General features: G+C 42.5%; 1 protein-coding gene across 9 annotated transcripts in view; it reads left to right on the plus strand.

Annotated features, from left to right (window-relative positions):
* Nucleotides 1-19,066, plus strand: part of MBD5 (methyl-CpG binding domain protein 5) — a 136,379-nt gene that overhangs the window by 31,328 nt on the left and 85,985 nt on the right. For all 9 annotated transcript variants that reach the window (XM_066999608.1, XM_066999612.1, XM_066999613.1 and 6 more), the window contains exon 2: nucleotides 16,677-16,774. The gene's annotated coding sequence lies outside the window, so the exon portion shown is untranslated. The remainder of the gene's footprint in view (nucleotides 1-16,676; nucleotides 16,775-19,066) is intronic.

Consider the following 19,066-nt stretch of genomic DNA (forward strand, 5'->3'; position numbering starts at 1 on the left):
TACGGGCTCTAGCTTATGTTTGTACCAGCATGAAATGTAAATATTAAATACTCAGGTAGTTTTAAATAGTTATTAAAATGGAGGTTCCTTTCCCAAATATAGCAGTAGTTTGTGACTTTTTAACCTCATTGTCAGTGAACCCTAAGTGAGGGATCCTGGAAGTATTATTCAAATTCTAAAATGGTGCCTGTGATATCTACGCTTTGTGTCCACGTTTTCTCTGTTGGTTTGGGTGGTTTTTGGTTGGTTCATTCCTTTCGCTCCCATAAAGAGTCACAGAGTTCAATCTGAGGTTATAAAATTTAGTACTCTAAGTACTCTACTTTGAGTTTGAAGTTTGTGGCTCCATTTCAAGATGAGTAAAAATTGTTTTAACTGTTAAAATAGTAACTGTATTGTGCTTTAAACGAGAAAGATGTTGACACGTGTATGTTTTACTTGTGTTGAATATTTTTGTTACATGTGTAATCTTTAACTGTCCCAGCTTACAGCTGTGTTATTCTAAGTCATGCAGCTTCTCTAGGGTTTAGCCAGCCTTGTGGGAGGGCTGAGGGACTGTGGCTGTAAGTCCCGAGGTGGAGCAGCACCATCGAAGCTCTGTGACATCCCTGAGCTCAGTGCCTCAGAATTTGACCTGCTTTATCAGGGAGTAGAGGGTAATCCATGACCTAAATTTCTGGCTATTTAAAAAAAAAAAAAAAATAGCCCACTGGTCCTCGAATATCACCGTTTTTTCATTTTAATGGAATTTGCTGTTCTCTTTGTGTAGCTGGGGTCAGGCCTTGCTTCTCCTCATCCCTCAAGCCATCTTAGCTTTGCGAAACTTCTGCCAGCAAGTTCACAGACCTTTAACCAAGCAATATCGAAATTACCAATGAATTTTATTCTTCCGAGCGATATTTGCCAAACACTGACTAGGAGTTTAAAATAAGCATGCAAAGCCAAATTTGGCCAAGGTTTTGCGGGCAGTCGTACTGATGTGAACTGCTTGTACCATCCATTCGAGCTTTCTCCCAGGCATCAGACTGAGGGTCCTGCAGCTCTGTTCCTGCTGTCTGGTTTGCCGTGTTTCTTTCTTCTTTTGCAATTATTTATTTATACTTTTCTTGTGAGAACCATCAGCCCATCTGTGTGATGCAAGTTCACTTAACAGTTTTGGGGAGGAAAATAAATGCTGTGTGTACTACATTGACATGCAGGAGTGGTGATTGAGCATATTTCTGCGCTTCCACCTGTAGTACAACTGATTAAGTACGGAGAAGATGAAAGCAGATAAAATCACACTGAGCATGGGAACTGAAAGTGTATTAGGCCAAGAGACTCGTAATGTGAGGGACTATTACCAGATTAATATGAGGTAGCCATAATCTTTTTAGCTTATGAGATTGTTACTGATGTGGAATGAGAAAATAAATGATGATGAAGAGAAATTAGAGGGAGTGCACAGGTGAAAATGAGTTTGTTTTAATTTGGGGGGTGGGTGGATGAAGAAATATCAGGAGCCAGAACAGCTGCGCTAAGAGATCAGTTTGGGTCTGCACTGGCAGGAAAGCAAACCTTGAAGGAGAGGGAAGAGGCAGAGGAGAGAAGTCAGAAGATCGGTGAGACTTTAGATTGAACATAGACAAAAACCTCAGTCTCGTGCTGTCAGCCTTTGTGTCACCCTTGTGGCTGGGAAGGGGCTTGCAGCTCTCCTGGGGTGTGAGGACGCTTGGCAAAAGTGGATGTATAGAGGTATGCTCCATTGATTATCAGAACCTTGTATATACTGTGCTGTCAGAGATAAAGGCTTCTAGAAATTGAGGTTGTACTCAGAGCACGTGTTTTTAATGGTTACTAGTGGCTCTGTAGTCCTTAACTAGTTTCCTCTTTGAAGGCATTGCTGTTTCTGTCCTCCACAGCACCCTATGGCAGCCTTCTGGATCCGATCATTCAGCTTATTGTTGTTAAGGGTTTGGGGACATCGTTGACTTTGTGTTCCTGAAGTCAGGCAGGAGGTTTTCAGTACGCAGACCAGAAATCCCGTCGTGAAAGGAGGCAGAGCCTAAGAGTGGCCATGAGCACAGAGCCTTCGGGTTCCTCTCGCCTCCCCCTGCATGCAGTGCCTCGTGTGAGCCCCTCCGGGACGGTGAGCTGGTATTGCTGAGATGTTCAGGACATGCCTGATGGGAAGCGTTGGGGAAGAAGCTGGGAGGAGGCATTCTGGGAACCTCGAGTGGGTTCGGTGCGTGCTGGTGATGTAGAAGGCAGCAGATGAGAGCACCCAGGGAGAAAAATGATAGATCTGCATCTTGGAGCTATTTTAGACTATGTTGTTCTCCGTGGGGAATTCCCATTCAGCTAAGAATGGTGCCATTCTTGTAAAATATTTCAGTGAAACGTTGAGATACCATTTTTTATTAGAAACTATAGTTAAGCTGTAGAATGTAGAAAGTACTACAAGGTCTATCCGTCCTGTTACAGCTCTTTAAAGCTGGCTGTTAGCGTGGCTGGAAGGGGAACTGGCAAGGTACCATGAAGTTAACAGTGGAGTTTCTCAAGGACGGTCGTAACGCTTATTTTAAGTATTTGTGTTAATGACACCGATAGAAAGGCAGTCCTGACGCACAAAGTCAGGAGGCATCACCAGAGAGGACAAAAAAGTATGTGCGAGAACTGACTGCCTCTGCCCCTACTGGATCCTTTTGCATTAGTGCTCATGTTCCTACAGCCAGAAAAAAAGGAAAAGCTCTTATTTTGCTTTCTTTCCTCCCACCACCTCATCCTGGCCAAAAAAAAAAAAAAAAAAAAAAGGTAGGTTTTGGCCAGATGACTTGCTCAGCCTGGCTCCCTGGGGTTCATTGCATGGCCACTGAACGGCAGCGCTGCGTGGGTTTGTGGAAGCAAGGCCTGTGGAGACGCTGCCTAAACTTCAACCCACAGTGGGCTGGGTCTTGAAGGCCGGCTCATCCAAAGGTGTTAGAACATGACCGCAGCAGGCCTGAGGCCCTTAAAAAGAAGGAGAGGCGTGACGAGCACTTCAGCGCCCAAGCGCAGCGGGTGCCCAGCCGGATTGTGAGGACGAGAGGCCAGCAAAGCTCGGTGCCTTGCAAGAGCCTCACAGCTGCGGAGGAAGTCAGGGCCGTGGTGGGGACTCTGGAACCTCAACTGCCTGAAGGGACACCATTTTAAAAAAATACTTCCTTATTTGGAAAAAAAAAATTGGTTGGCAGTATCTCTTGCTCTTAGAGTACACAGAATTCAGAGTATCTTGGGCCTTGACAACCAAGAAATGAAAAGTTATGAAGGAAGAAAATCCAGATTTAAATCTTCCCCTGCTGAGCTGGCAGCAGCAGCGGAGAATTATTTGCATGCTAAGGTGTAGTTGGGCCGGGCGGTGTAAGGAGCAGCCGAAACTTCTAAATGGAGCCATCGGTTGGATTTCAGGAGGTTTATTAAACTTCCCCTGTTCACCTCATGTACAGCCTTTCTGCGCGTTCAGGCTTCGTTTCAGCAGTAAACGGGGCCCATTTTCTGTCTGCGGGAAGAGCAGGAGAGAGGCTTACGGGTTTGCAGCTATTCAGTTGAAGTGCGGAGCCGGTTGTCGTTATAAAAGTGCGTTTCTGCCTGGTTGGAGAAGACAGCGGCAGGCTTGTCTTGCTGCTGCACGGGGAGAGGCAATGGATGTGGGCTGGAAAAGGGAGGCTCCAGTTAGATGTAAGGGAAATAAAGCCACCGCGAGGGTGGTTGGTCACTGCAGAGGTTGTAAAATCTGTGCCTGCAGAGGTACGTGAAGCTTGGCTGGTCGGTGCCTGGAGCATCCTGACCCACCTGGACCTCCTTTGGGAAGGAGGTTGGACTTGGAGACCTCCAGAAGCCCTCCCAACCTCCAAGGGAGCACGTGTAGGCTTTCCATGGCGTGACACAGGAGCTTGTAGGCCAGGAGTGCTGCCTGAGCTCAGCCTGAATGTACTATGGTGCGGGGCCTGCGGTATTTAGAGGCCTCCTCCACCTCTGCTCTGGTCCCTACAGCCTCATCTCCCCTTGTTAGGCTGACCCTGGTATGCTCTGCTGATGGTGGGCTACCTGAAGCAGTGTCATCACGCCCTGCCTTTTGCCAGCACAAGTGTTTATATGGTGAATAATATCGAGCAATTAATCCAAGTTGTAATTGGTACAGCACGAAACCAGGCTAGTTGTAAGGGTCAGTCCCTGGTGCAGTTCCTTGCTCGTGTTGGGGTGATGGGAAGGGTGAAGTGAAGAGCTGAAAGCAGGGAAAGTCGGATGGCTTCCTTCAGCAACAGCACCAGTTTGTTTAATGTGAAAATGCCAAGAATTGGGCTCAACTTCTGCTTGATCATAAAGCTGCATTTACTCTGTGCTAATTATTTTTTCTCGATCAAAAATGTTGGGCTTATTGCTACGATAACACTGTTTTCAGATTGTCTATCAACTTACAAACCCATGTCAAGGCTGATTTGTTGTAAAACTGTATCGTCGTGTATTTGGTGTGTACGACAAAAACATTTAGAATTTCTGTGAATAGCGTTTTGTTTTGGTGGTGGCTTTTGTTTCTGTTTGGCATTACTTTGCGTGTGTTTTCATCTGTGCATTTATTTTCTGTACGCAGGTTACTAGGATCAGAAGATTTCAGAAAATACCTGCTTTCTTAGACTTCTCGTGCCGCAGCCTCGTTCGTACATCACGGGGTGTGAAAGCTAGACGCAAATGTGAACGTTTTCAGTGCCTTGCACTGAGGTCCTTAAAGGATGTTACAGGTTGCATGAGTTACAGCCGTGTCTGTGTGGCCATTCACTCGGAGGGATTCCGAGCAGATGATTTAGGATTACTACTTCTGGGCTAAAATGGTGCCGTGCCTTATTTGTCAGAGGCACCTGAACGCGCCTTTGTCCGGTCTCTTAAGGAAACAACGGAATAGAAAGGAGAAGAAAAGAGAACGGGCAAGGCGAGACTTAACAGCCTCCATATATCTGAAATTGTAAACAGCTAAAGATAAAAAGGAAATATTCGGGGTAGCATAGGGGCTTACAGCTAGAAATAAAGCAGTGAAATGAAGAGAGAGAAGATTAAGGCTAAATGTCATGAAAGAGCATTCTGCAACAGTAGTGGTTTTTTAGACGAGTCTTCCAAAGAAAGCAAAGAAAAAACGGGTTTAGGACAAAGGCTCTTTATCCATTTTTCCTTTTTTCCTGCTTCTTTCCTTCAGCTTAACCACTCAATGTAAAATAATCTCGTATGGGTATATAAAAGAATGTATTCAATTTTTGAGGCGTGAGTGTGAATCTCTGCATCCCTGGGAGCTGCTGTGATGGTGCCTGGGCTCTGCGCAGCCCGACAGAGCCAAGGGCACAGTCTTTGCCGTCGGGAGCTCGCGGTGCCAACGAGTCCATGTTAGGAGGTCTCTGCTCACTGCCTTCAGTGCCACTTCGTCGGAGTAAAAAGACCTCAATAGCTCAGCGTTTAGGTTTCAGGTAGGGGGAAAAGAAGGGGTTAAAAACTGGGCTGCAGTGGGTAGAGAAGAAGGGAGGAAGAAATGAAGTTCTCGGAGTTTTGCTTTCTTTTTCGACTGTATAAGCACTGCCACTTTGTGTACCGTCAGCAGGACGCAGATGGTGATTCCACCAGTAATTTGGGCTGTTTTCGTTGAGATTAGAATCATTCTGAAAAAGCAGGCAGTGTTTGTGTATTTGTGGTCTGCTAACCACTAACAGGAGGGAAAGAAATAACAAACCCAAATCCTGAATTTAAACTACGTAATAGATTAAATAAGTGATGATTTTTAACAGTATCATATTTTGACACAGATACTCTTCACTTAGCTTTCTGTAGCTTTTGATGTCTAAAACATCTTTCCTTTCAGAAAAGCAAAACCAGTTGTAGCATTATCTCCAGTTGTGTTTCTTTTTGGTGGGGTGAGAGGATGCGTGCTCTGGATCCTGCAGAACTTCCTCAGATTGGTTCGATCGAGCTGAAGACGAGAGTGTTTTCTAAATTTGTTTGACATCATTACAGCTATCGGTATCACCTTATTTTCGTTATCAGTAAGATAACCGTAAATGTAGGTTATTTTCTCTGTACTTTCTTCTCTTCTCTGAACTGGAGCAGCGTTGGGATGAATTCAGCAATGTGAGGGTTGTGCGCTACAAGCCGGGGAAGGCAGTGTAGCCTGGCTGAAACCGGAGACCAGCCTGCCCCCAAACCTCCTACGTGTTTGCTCTCTGCATTCGGAGAAGAGCTGTTACGTGATATTTTGTCCCGCATAACAAAAATAGCTAAATCTTTTTAAGATTTAAAACACTTTTCCTTGGGCTCCAATGCCTCTCTGCTGCCCCAAGAGGGCCTTGCAGGAATGCAGACACTTCATCTCCCTTTCTTGGAGAGTAACCTGTCTTATCAATTACTTCCATAAAACAGCATTTACTATGAATACTCCTTCTGCCGGTAGACTGCGAAGAGACAAACTGCATACCTGATACGTCTGGATGCTAAGGAAGTTAAGCAACGTAATCCTTGTAATTCCTCCTGACGACTGTGAGACAGGGAAGTGGTGATTGTGGTTCTCCTGGGGGGTGTCTTAAAAATTAACAAGGTCGTTTTCTTTACAAAGAACTTCCAAACCCCATTTCAACCAAGTAGGAAGGAAATATTGCTTTTATCTGCTTCTGACTTAATTGTCCATGAGCCTGTTGTGGAGATGGCGCCGTGTGATAATGGTGCCACTGGCACAGAGAGGTGCTTCTCAAAGCCTTCGGAGGAATAAGGCAGTCTCTGTGAAAGCTTTTCTTTAGCAATGATAAGATGGAAAGAGTAATGACGAAGACCAAACTGATAAAGGCAGAAATATCAAAAGGAACAGCAGGCTAAAGCCAGAATTTTTAAAGCTGCATTAGAGGCATCTTCAGAGCTGGAAGGTCCATTCAGAAGTTGCCTACATCGCCAGGGCCTTTAATAGAAGATGATCTTTCCTCTAGAGAAGAATAGAGATGAGTTCTTAACTGGATGCATCTTAACCAGAGGTGTTGGACAGCACGACTCAGGCTGGGTGCCGAGCTGGAGCCGTACAGCAACAAGCCATGCCTGATGCCCAAGTCCACTTCGTTAATATTGCAAATCTACAGCCCAACTAAGCTGATTAAATGGCACAGTAGGTTTGACACACAGAAACGCTGTTGTTAATCTCCCCTCCAATAAATATGGCTGCCAAATTGTTTTTTAAAAAAAAAACTCATGTCCATCCAGAATTATGACTTTTATTATTTAAAAACAACCAAAAAAAAAAACTACTAAAGCTTTTTTTAATGTGTCTAGCAAATCTGTCTATCAAGAAGGTAGGATTTTATCTCTTATTTAAGCAAGGAAAGAATACGAGCATAACTTGAAATAAATTCCCTTCTTAAAAAAATGACATCATTGCATTTGAGAAGTATTCTGAAGTTTGTTAGAGTGATCTGCAGGTTCCATGGGACTGATCTGTCCATACTGCATGCACAGTTGAAAAGGAAGATAAATTCCTTTCTGTTAGTAATGCGATCATCTTACAAGGTATTTTTTATTAAATTAGCCCCATGTAACTAAATTGTAACTGATGCCTTCTGTGGATGCTCCTGAATCATCAGCTAAATGGCGGCTGATCTAAGTTTGGCAAAAGGAAGAAATGAAGTTTTGGAAAATGATGCTCATTGTTCCTGATAGTAATCAATCAGAACGGGATACTTGTACGCGCTTTTAAAAGCACTGTAATTAGGGGAGGGCCGCAAATCTTTCTTATGTTAGTAGAGGAAAAAGAAATAGTAAATATGGTCTGTACTTTGAGCTTAAACGTTGTATGGATGTTTACATGTTTATGTATATATAGCATATATGTATTAACATATGCATATATAAACATATCCAAATAATTAACATATACATACGTTAATATATTTAGTTTATACAGCAGGATAAAAAAAAAAATCACTTTCCCAACTTTTCTCTAGCATTTCTAGAAGCAAACACAAAGCGTATACCGGTTTACCTGACCAGCTAGAGAATTGTTTTCTCCTGTCATTTCCTGTTTAATTCCTGCTTTTGAGAGCTGTTCCTTGTCTTTAGAAAAACCTTTCCTGTGTTCTAGGGGTCTTTTTCAAAGCAGCGCTCAGACAATGAGAGGTTTTGGTATTGAGGGCATGTCCCCAGCTTTCATCTGCTTTTCCTTACCTTTCATGTTTGTTTGTTTTTTTTCCCATTGTCAGAACCTGCGGTGCCTCCTCTTCGGTATCCCTGGCAGCAGCTGGTAGCATGTTTGCCTCAGGAGGTGTGCGGCCCTTCTGTCCATCCTATTTTCCAGACGTCAGGGGAAAGGGAAAGCAGACAGAGTAGTAGGTATATAGGAGGCTGACAGAGTGGGGTCAGGCTTATGTATTTGCATACACACATTAAAAACATTTTAATCTTTTACAAAAAGTCTTACTCGATTTCAGTTTGGTGAACGTGCCCTCCTAACATAAAGAAATGCGTCTGGTGAATCTTGTAGGGTTTTGGAGCACTTGTAAAGTAAGTTGGGAGTTCCGTTAAAAGAGAAATCTGTTGGAAAAGTAGAGATGATAAAACGTAGGCAAAAATACTCCCTGTTCTGGGAAACTGTACGCGCTTACTAGCAGTTGCCTGTTGAAGGTAACATGCAGAAATAAATCCTGATAGCTGCAGTTCTCAAATTTTATTGTAGCATGTTTCATAGCCCTTCTTTCCTTCTGGTTCCTTTCTTTAAAATTAAGTAAGATATTCACAAGTTCATGGAAACACCCATGTAGTTTGACTTACTGGTGTCAAGCCAGCTAGTTTAGTTGTGTTAAATGTTGAAGCGGGTGCTGTGCGGGAGTTCCCAAGGCAGGAGTTTTTCAATTTCACCAAGACTTACTGCAATGTATATAAACTGAGTGTTTTTACACATCCACAGAAACATATGTTTTTAAGTCAGTTGCGATGACTGGGAGAACACAGACTTGTGCAAACGCAGGGGAAGTCCTCGGCCTCGGCGGTACCCCTACCCAGGCAGAGCAGCTCACCTATTTGTGCAGCTCCGAGTATGTTGCGTGTGGAAACCCAGTGACTCTTGTTTTAATAATGGTCTCCTCTTTCAGTTTCACTTCGGTTTCGTTATGTGAATATCCAAGAATGGAAAAACCAACGCATTTGATGAAATGAAGTAAGGGGGAGAATCTCCATTTTAAATCTTCTACCTGGAATGCTTTTTGAGGATTTAGCAGTGCCCTGCTCTGAATCCCCTGCTGCACGTCAGGAGCTCTGTATATGCCCACACACCCGCGCTGCGTTCCAGCTGCCTTTGCCATCCTGTTTCTTGCAGTGCAATGACCCCATGTGCCTCTTCCTTTCATGTTTGTGGGTTTTTTTAGGTTTTTGGTTGGTTTTGTTTGTTTTCTATGTCAGGTAGGAAAGTCAGCTGGCACAACAGGGTATTGAGCTCTCTTGAGAGTCTGGCTAGAGGTTAAAGAGGGCTGTTGCTATCCAGAATACTGCATGTTGTTGGTGCTATCGGGTGCGTTATTGGTGCTCTAGTGATATCCCTGCAGCCTTCCTCCTTTGGTACCCAGTTTTCTACAAAGCAGTAGCACTCTGCCTCTTGGTTTCTGAAACATGGTATAAAGCTTTGCAGTTTGCACTGAGTAATTAAGCTTCAGCTAAATGAATGGAAAGATACTGTTGAATGGAAACCCTTGCAATATCAGCCAATTAATACAATTTTTCTGTTGCATTTGATTGCCTTTTCTGTTCTTCAAAGAAGACAGAAAATAAAACGAGAGGCATATCTGAAGAGAGATGGATTTGCTTTTCTTCTGCTGCGATCACCACAGATTCATACATTCTTAAATTTCTAGCATTTTGTGTCTCTCCTAAATGTTTCTAATTTAATTTTGGAGAAGAATCTTTCTTCAAACAATTGAGGCTCGACACTGCCATTTTTTTCTGTTTTCAAAGGTAGTCCCTGAAAAGATGTCAGGGTTTTATGTGCTGTGGAGTATCCTTTCAGTTTTGGTTCAGTGGCATGATTTCTGGTATACAGTGTCTGAAAGCACAAGAACACTAATTATTTTATAATAGTTAATGTCAGTGCATAGTTTTCTTAACGTCACCCAAAAATAGAACTTCAGTCCACTCGTAACACCTTTGTAAGTTGTAAATGTAAGTACCGATAGGAAATAGCCTTTCAAAAACCAAAGGTTTGTATCTACGATTCTGTAATAGACTTCCTTCAGCCTTTAGTTCTATGTTTAGAAAAATTATTACTGTAACATCAGTTCTCTACAGATTTGTTAGAGGCATAGGCTGCCCTGGAGCTATAAAAGGCTGTTAGAGGGCTATCAACTGCCACGAATCGGAGGTGAATATTTGTGGAGCCATCTAAACAGAAGAGGAAGAACATTGCTCGGTAAAGCACAGTAATGCTTGCACAGTTACAAAAAATAATTTTCTGTTTTCTATCTTCAATCCAAAAATAAAATCTAGATAGTATTTCTATTCCTTTCATTCACTTTTTGTGATTTATGTGGTTTCACATTTTCGGAAGACTTTGAACCATCTTCACAGTGTTATAACGACAAGATTACAGTTGACAGAAATTTTGTTTGTTTTTTTTTCCATCTATATCACCAACGTACCAGGAACTTGAGGAGTCACTAAATCACTCCGCTGCAGTTTTGGGTTAGTAAAGTAAGAATTCTGCCATCTTCACGTGACTTGGGAAATAAATTACATTTGAGAGTGTATTTTAAGATACACTAGATGCTTGGATGAATGGCAATGTAGATGCAAAGTGTTTTCTCTTGTGTTTGGAAATTTTTAAATGGTCAAAAACAGTTTTTTGTGAGGTTGTAGATAAGGCCTCGACAGATTTGAGCAGTGAAAGGTGAGGTTTGTGTGACTGATCTCTCAGCTGATATTTTAATAAGCCAGGCTACAAAAGAGTACTTGGGTGAAATGTGAATAGATCTCATGGATCTCATTACTTCAACAATGGTTGCTTAATTACAAATACACTGTATATTTAATAAACCCTACTCATTTTCAGAGCTTGAAAAAACGAAAAAACAATTGCTGAGAGCCAGGGCTGGCACGAAGGGAGAGCCCGAGCCCACCGGAGCCATGGGTGAGGGCAGCTGCAAGGCAACAAGCCCCTAGTGAAAAGCTGACCTTAAGCTCCACTTTGAAAAGGTCTGGTGCTGGGTTCATTTCCATTTAGTTCCATTTTAAAATATATATATTTTAGCTCTGATATTCCCCCCCCCAGTATCACAGTAGATGTAAGCCTTGCACAGTTCTGCAGCTGCAGCCTTCCTGCACACCAGCACCAGACACCGACGGGGCTCGGTCCCGTTCGCTCGCGGTGCTGTGCTCCTTGGGACGTGTGTTACTTAGCGTTCGTCAGCCTTTGGGAATTCTGTTCAAGTACGCAATTCAGGCCAAAGGCTAATGTTTTTTTTTTTTTCCGCGCTTCTTAAAAGCAGGATTTGATACAATTGCACGAGCAATGTGAAAACGTTAGGCTCCTTCAGAGGTGGCCTGCAAGACCAGAGCCCTGGTTCTCGTGACTTTGTAGATGTTTTTGGATGTTCATAGCCCTGGTTCTCATGATTTTATGTGTGTATGTTTTTGGATGTTCGAAGTCTGTAAGCTAATGAATTGCAGCACTGCGTGCGAGCTGAGGCCCAGAGCCCTTATGGTTTGGGACTGGATGAGAGTGAGCGTCCGTCACCTAGCAGGGCTTTTCTGCCTGGTTTTCTGTGCTCTGGTCTCTCAGCCTCTCCCCTTCCTTCCTACCTGACGAAGCACCGCAATTTCGATTACATCTTCCCATCGCTGCCCATGGGACAGGCATTGGTAGGGCGGCCCCGTTCAGAGGCCGCTGAGACACAAAGCAAATCGATTCAAAACTTTCAGGGCTTTTTACAGGGTTTTGTTTTTTTTTCTCTTTAGTTTATCCAGTGCTCTAAACAGGCTCAAGTACTTTTATAGTTTCCAGAGACGCACAGCCTGAGGTCTTGCTGTCCTCCAGGGCATGGCTGCACGTCAGGCGGTCTCAGTGGAGGATTTACCTGTGCTCCCTCCTGCAGCGTGCTGGCGGGGGGATTCGGGAGGCTCTTGAACTTTCACTTAAAACGTTTTTTTTTTCCTAACGCTGATCAGGAAGTTCTGTTATATTGGTGTCCATAAAATGGTAAATAATGGTTAAAAGCAGGACGACGCTCATTCTTGAGAGAGTATTGGAACGGTCATCAGTTAGGTGATCTCACTAGTGCTTGCTGCACTCTGACAAAGCCAAGACAAGACAGGCTCATTTATTTATTTCTTGCTTTAATCTATTAATTTAAAAAAACACTGAAGCTGCCTTTTCTGCATCGTTGTGAAACAATAAATTTGATGCTTTTTCTCTAATTGTTTTCCAATGGCATGCCTTTGTAACTGAATTCAGTCATCCTGTGGCTTCTGAACCAAGAGGTTGTAACCGTGTTCTGGGTTTGTGCTTTGTGCGCTGCTCGTGCTGCTTCTGTCTTCCTGTTCCACTGCGTGTATCAAGTGGGTTTCCCAGTACACGTATGTGTGTGTCTTGGGAAAAAAAAATAAAAAATGGAAAGCTGGAAAACGAAGATCTGTTCCGTGCATTTCAAATCTACTAGTCCTTAAATTTGTTACTTGAAAAAAGTGACAAAAAAAAATAGACTTTTAGTTAACCTGCATACGACTATAAGGATATTATACAGGATATTAAACATTATAAGGATATTATACATAGCAGTTTCTAACGTTTTCTATGTACGTTTATCTTGGGGTGAAATAATCTTTGTAATAGCGCAGGTTTTTTCTTACAACTACCAACAACGTACCTCCCCAGGGCAAGTGACTGATGGAGACCGCAAGCCTTTGGAGCGTTCGTGTAGCAGTGCCTCTTGCGCTCATTCCCTTATCTAAAAGCAAGTGGTATGAAATTCTGCACCTGTTCTAGCTAATGGGTTTCTTTTAGTGCCTAAACATCTGTATGAAGCTCAAGCGTGTTTTTCAGTCCGTGTAATTTAAAGTAACGCATGTAACTTCATCAAAGTTACTTTTGATTTATGCCGGTGCAGAATTTGGCTCTTTCAAGAAGCTAATTTGCTGAAGCAAATGCAAATATTTAATTCCTGAGGTTACAGTGTCTTTTGTTTGCTTTTGTGATACTCTAATTAAAGGCAAACTCCCGGAGCGGGGTGGATGCGGACGGTTAGCACGGGGCCAAGAGCAGCAAGATTTCCTCCTCGGAGCTCTGGATGGGGCCAAAACCCAGTCGAGGGATCAGGGTGGTCTACTCCTATAACGCTCGGAGTTTGAGTTACTTTGTAAAATGTTTGAACAATACTTTATTCTGCCTCAACAATATTTATAGCGGAAAATGTACCTTATCCCAAATAATACAGAAATAGCGTACAGGAACTATTTACGGTGGGAACAAATGGAAAGCTAACGACGTTAGAAAAACATATTGATGTTTTCACATAGCTGTGCAATAAAATGCTTAGGTTAAAAATAAATCTGAGGGTTTTAAGACTTAATAGCACCCACAAACATAAAAAATATCTAAACCCGATTTATTATATTTCCCAGTGATTGATGAGCATTTGCTTTGTTTATTATGATGTGTTCAGATGGTTTAGCTTCTTTGAAGTTGCTATTTGGGAATAAGTTAACAAAATATATTCAGGGATTTAGAAAGTTTTGTGTCTCAGAAGAATGTAAATGTTGAGTTGTATCTAAATAAAATGCTTTGTCTCCGGTCCAGGAAGAAAATTTAAAAAAAAAAAAAATCAAAACAGCTTCTTGCATTTGAGCAGAGACATATGTTTTGTGGGTTGGCACCAGACTAGTGTGCAGAGTCGTGTGGAACCAAATCTTCATACTCCGGGATATTTAGAGGAACAACATTCAAAGCAAGGTGCTAGAGAACTTAAGGAAAAGATAATGTAGAATTTCCTTAAGATGGAAAATGCCTGCTTTGAGTCTTGTTTATGAGCGTCCCTTTATTTCCAGTGCCGCGTAACGGTGTCTCCTTTGTGTCAGTGTCAAATGACATACGTGAATCGGATCTTGTAAATAAGATAACGTGCTGTTAAGAAGAAACAATATTTTAATTTCATTGGTAAATTCACATAATGGGAGATGAGATTATATTGACTCCTCCTGGCTGCTAAGATGATGATAAAATCATATGGAGGAAAAAATAACTCAGTGTTTGGTACTGTGCAGTAAAATGAGCAGGCCCCAGGAGGTTTACAAGCTTCCCCTGAAACATGCTTCAACACAGAAGAAACTTTTTCCCTTTAATGCAACGTTCCAACTCCTTCCAGAAGGCTGTGAGGTTATTAGAACAAAATTAATGATATCTTCACAATTATTGCAGCTTTGTAGGAGAGAAAGACGATTAAATCAGAGCAGGAATAACATCTGCAATGGGAGTGGAGTTCAAGGGTCTGGATTTCGGTTGTGCAGTTCAGCGCCAACAAGAAAAAGGAAAAAGGAGCATCCATCAATACAAACAGCAAAGCGAGAATGAGCTACTCGCCAGGCAAAATCTTTTCAGTGGCCTTTAAAAATTCTCTGGAGCTTTGGATATGATTCAACTTAAGAAAATTGGAGGCTGAGTTTAATGGGCAATTGATAGAAAGCCTCAACACCGTATTAGATGTGCAAAGTCCCTTTTAGGGAAAACAACTCACGGATTCTGAACCGCTTTGAAAAATGATTGTTTAAAGTGGCGCAATGAGAGGTTGCATTTGTTTCCCTGCAGTTGCTCCGCGGTGTGTTTTCTCTCTTTAAAGCATGTTTTTTCCTCCAGTCCTCAGCGCAGCTTGCGTCCCCAGACCCGACTGGCGGAAGGTAGGCTTTCTGCTCCCGAACCACTGAGCAGCATCTTCCATTCGGAGCCTGGTAAACTGAGCTCTTGATGGATTCCATTTTGGCTTCCACACCACTCCAGCCCTCTGACTGTGTTGGTTTGGTGTATGAAACAAGGCAAGTACAGCTGAAGCCAGGCCTATGTCGCGCCTGCACAGCACGCAGACCTACTGAGGTAGAAGCCACCGATGGCGTTGGTTGGGGTTTGCTGTCCTGTCACCTTCCCTAATGTCGTGGCCACGGAGCAGTTCTGTGGAGCCCACAGCGAGCGTCAGGAGCAGGCTGTCCCCAGGGCTGTCGCACAGCCTGCTTCGACAACCTCCTTCGCTGCCCCTGGGGGCCCTTTGCTAGCCTTAGGTTCTTGGAAACGCTTTTTTCCATTCCTCTCCTGCCCCTCGACCCTATGGTAGGTGGTAGCTGAAAGCCTGGTGGCAGTGTGCTGGAGCAGGGTCGCTTTCAGTTCCCACGCGGCCACTTTTTAATACCCTGAGAAGGTGATTTTCTATCTGGAACCTTCCCCCAGAGCAATCCGTCAGCTCGGAGCTTGGCAAGCATCAAGGCGCAGCATACATCCAATTTCTTTTTCATATTCTTCATTAGAAAAAAAGAGCTAGCGTAATCCTGGTGGCCTATACGACTTATTTCAGGGACAGATCTGATGGTTATTTTTCTAATATATATTTATATATATTTAAAATTTTTGGAGCAATAGAAAAAGGAGAGAGAGTGCCAGTTTAAGTATTTGGTAACTTGTTTTGAGGAAGTCAATCTGAAAGGTGTTTGTTCAGAGCTGATGGGCGTTGGGGGGTTGATTTACGTCAGAAGAAACAAACACGGTCATTTCAGATAAAGTATTACCGTGAAGCTGAGATGAAATTATTTATCCATTGCGAAAGGCAAACTTTAGTCTTTTTGGTATTTGAGGCATTTGACTACTTTGGCTCTAGCAGCCTGGATGGTCCATGGAGAGCGCTAAGTGATCTGATCACCTTCCCCGCGTGTCCTGGCTGCTGACACTTGGATGGTCCAGGCTTGCAAAGAAAGAAACGAGTAAACAGATCAATTGTGTTAAAAAATAAAATCAAGATGAATGAGTTGCCTGTGTTGAGTTTTGTTGTTGCTCTGGTCCTACCTTGGCTGAAGTCAGCCTAAGTTTCTCCTTTGCCCTTGACCAGCGTGGGATTCCTCCGCAACCCGAGAAAGGAGAACCAAATGGAAGCCGCTCAGGAGAGGATAAAATTATTTACAAGGCAAAAGCTTTTTGACTTGATTAGCCTTCTAGTTAATGGCATCTGTTGCTAAATGAAGACTGAAAGATTTCAGCAGTGTCGCAGCACGCGGTGGTTCCACAGATACAGTCGGGGCTTAAGGTTGTGTGCGCTGGGCCTGGGAGTGTTGACTTGCAGCGGGTACCAAACTTGGTCTCGTGTTGCAGCGGAATTTCTCTTTTGTAATCTTTAACTCATGGAGTGATTACTGGCGTCATTACTTTCTTGTGAAAACAGTGAATTCCCAAAGTTTCATGTATTTAACCTTAAATATAATAACGTGGGTTAATTGCGATACGCCTCAAGTAGATAAACGCCTTCCCACGGAATGGCCATCACGCTGGTTGTTTTTAGCAGCACCTAATAAAGTCACGCGTTGTATACAGTACGCTATTGTAGCTTGTGCCTTCTCAATGAATAGATTCTAAAAATCTAAGGCTAGTTGCAACTACCCTGGCTTATGTGCTGTTTTGTGGCGTTTTCCTTCAGATCCTTGTTGACGATGGTGGTCATTGGAGGTATAAATATTGAAGAATATATCATTTACAGACAAGATCCTTGAAATCTGTGTCCTTCAGACAGCAAAGGTAAGTAAAACATCTGTATTTTGTATTTGTATGCGAGTAATAAGTTATATACTTGTTGTACTCAAAAATAAGATAAATTAACAGCAGCTGGCATACAGGAGCCTGGCTTCGCTTCCAAAAGTTTAAAGTTTTTTTCTAGTGAGTTTATTTATCCTGCTAATGTGAAAAATAAGCTATATGAAAGGTGCTCATGTTTTTTCAGTTACAAGAATGTGAATCCTTAGCTTGCTTTTTGTGCATTTAATATTATTAAAGTTATTCCTTATTCTTTCTTCAGCAAGAGCCTTTTTTGTACCACAGATGATTTGCAATATCCGTGTGTGATACTGATCGTGGCCAGGAATACCTTATATGTCAAAATCTGAAGAGTATTTCAGGGTGGGGATTACCTCTCAAAAAAAGAGTTAAGCAGGGTGAAAAAGCCAGCAAGGCACGCAGTAAAACGGTGGTCAATCTGTTAAAGTTTTCTGTGGGATTTTAGAGATACAACTTCTTTTTAGATATTAGTTAATTAGAGACGTGAATCTGATGCCCACTGTACTTGGACTGGGCATTTTGAGTATGTGGACTTTTAATCACCAAAAGAGATGTCAGCTACTCAGAAGAGTTCCCCATCTATTATTTTGTCTATTTGTTATGAAACCAACTATATACGACACGTCAGGTAATGTGGGAAGAATATTTCTGTTATGGAAATAGAGCTAATTTTCCCAGTCATTATCTGCTGTTAATTTAATGTGTGGCAATATCTGAAATTTAGTGATGATTATATGGTAGTAGATTTTTGGTTAGCTGTACAGCTCAGCTATGAGCAAACCAATTAAGATGTAATTTCAGAATATAATTGAACTCCTAATGGGGCACTTTAATTCACTTGAAATTTACATATTTGCCTTTTTTTGTTTTAGTAGACAAGTCCAAAATGAGGGTACAGCTTCATTTTTGAACTCATGAATGCAGCAACTTCATCTTAGACTTTCAAAATGAAGTGTGTGAAATCCTCTTGAATAGGAGGACGGGATAAGTTCACCAACTTAGTTCTCCTTACTTAGTTCTCAAAGTCTGAACTTTGAATGGCTTTCACTGGCTATTTATCTGAAGAATAAAACTTCGTGCTGTTAGGATGCTGTGGCACCAGTGATACTCTCTTCACCTGCAGCGCGACACCGTGTGATGCCGTACTGTAAAAACGGAGCTACTTGGTGCAAAGTTTGTGTGGTATTCAGAACTAATTTTCTTCCTTTATGCATGTCTGGGCAGCCACGGTCTGCTGTGAAAGATCTATGCTCTGCAGATCTTTACTGCCGATTTTTCAAGCAGTATGAATAGGGAACGCTTGGAACTGCGCGGTAAGCTCGGACCTGGCTGACAGAGGTTCAGGGCTGGGACACCCAGGGGCAGAGACGCCTCTCACTTCCCTGTTACAGAAACAAAGTCCCCCGTTTACGTAGCGTGTGCAATGTATTTGTGCTTTACTTCCTGTAGAGTGTCGTCTTACATAAGTCGGAGGTTTCGTATGAACCACCCCCCTTTTTGTTTCTTTTGTTTGTTTTTTTCTTCCCTTAACGGGTGGTTTTTCAGCCCACGTTTAACTGCAAGGCACTGAAGCAGCGTGACTCACGTAAGTCACTACGTGCTGCGGACACCGGAGGTGGTACCTGGGCTGAGGCAGCCCTGCTTCCACCAGGTTTTGCCTCGCCCTAGGTTTTCCCAGCTCCCAGATGATGCTGGAAGAGAACAGCAGATGGGAAAGAGTTAAAAAGTGTGGCATGCATAACTGAATGACATGACCTAAAATAAGGAAACAAACAGTGGCTGTTTGTTAAAGCAAGGCTCAAATTAAGAAAGAAATGAAGGCAGTTCTCTTTTCTTTTTTTTTCTTTTAACCCCAGAATGGAAGACCCTGTTCATTTACAAGATAAACAGCGCTGAGCTGAGAGAGGTCATTTATACCTCTGCCATGCTGAAGTTAAATTTTGTGTTTTGTTGCTGCTGTTTCCTTCAAGAATAGCCTTTTAGTAGGATTTCAGTTGTTGTAAACTGGGGAACTGTGACATTTGGTAAAGATACAGCGGAACGATTATCCACGTTCGCATTTGAGTTAATAAGAAATGGTTTTTGCCTGTGAAAAACTGGGACGGGGGAAGCATGTCTGGAAGGTTAATGTTTTACTAGTTATTTCCCTGAAGTTTTAATACGTACGTGTGGATAAACCTCAGAAAGCTTCTACGAAATCAAAAAAAAAATAAAAATAAAAACATGCAAAAAAACAATTAGCTCTCATTCTAAGCT

This window comes from Anser cygnoides, chromosome 6 (assembly GCF_040182565.1).
Source record: "Anser cygnoides isolate HZ-2024a breed goose chromosome 6, Taihu_goose_T2T_genome, whole genome shotgun sequence".
Taxonomy (NCBI): domain Eukaryota; kingdom Metazoa; phylum Chordata; class Aves; order Anseriformes; family Anatidae; genus Anser; species Anser cygnoides.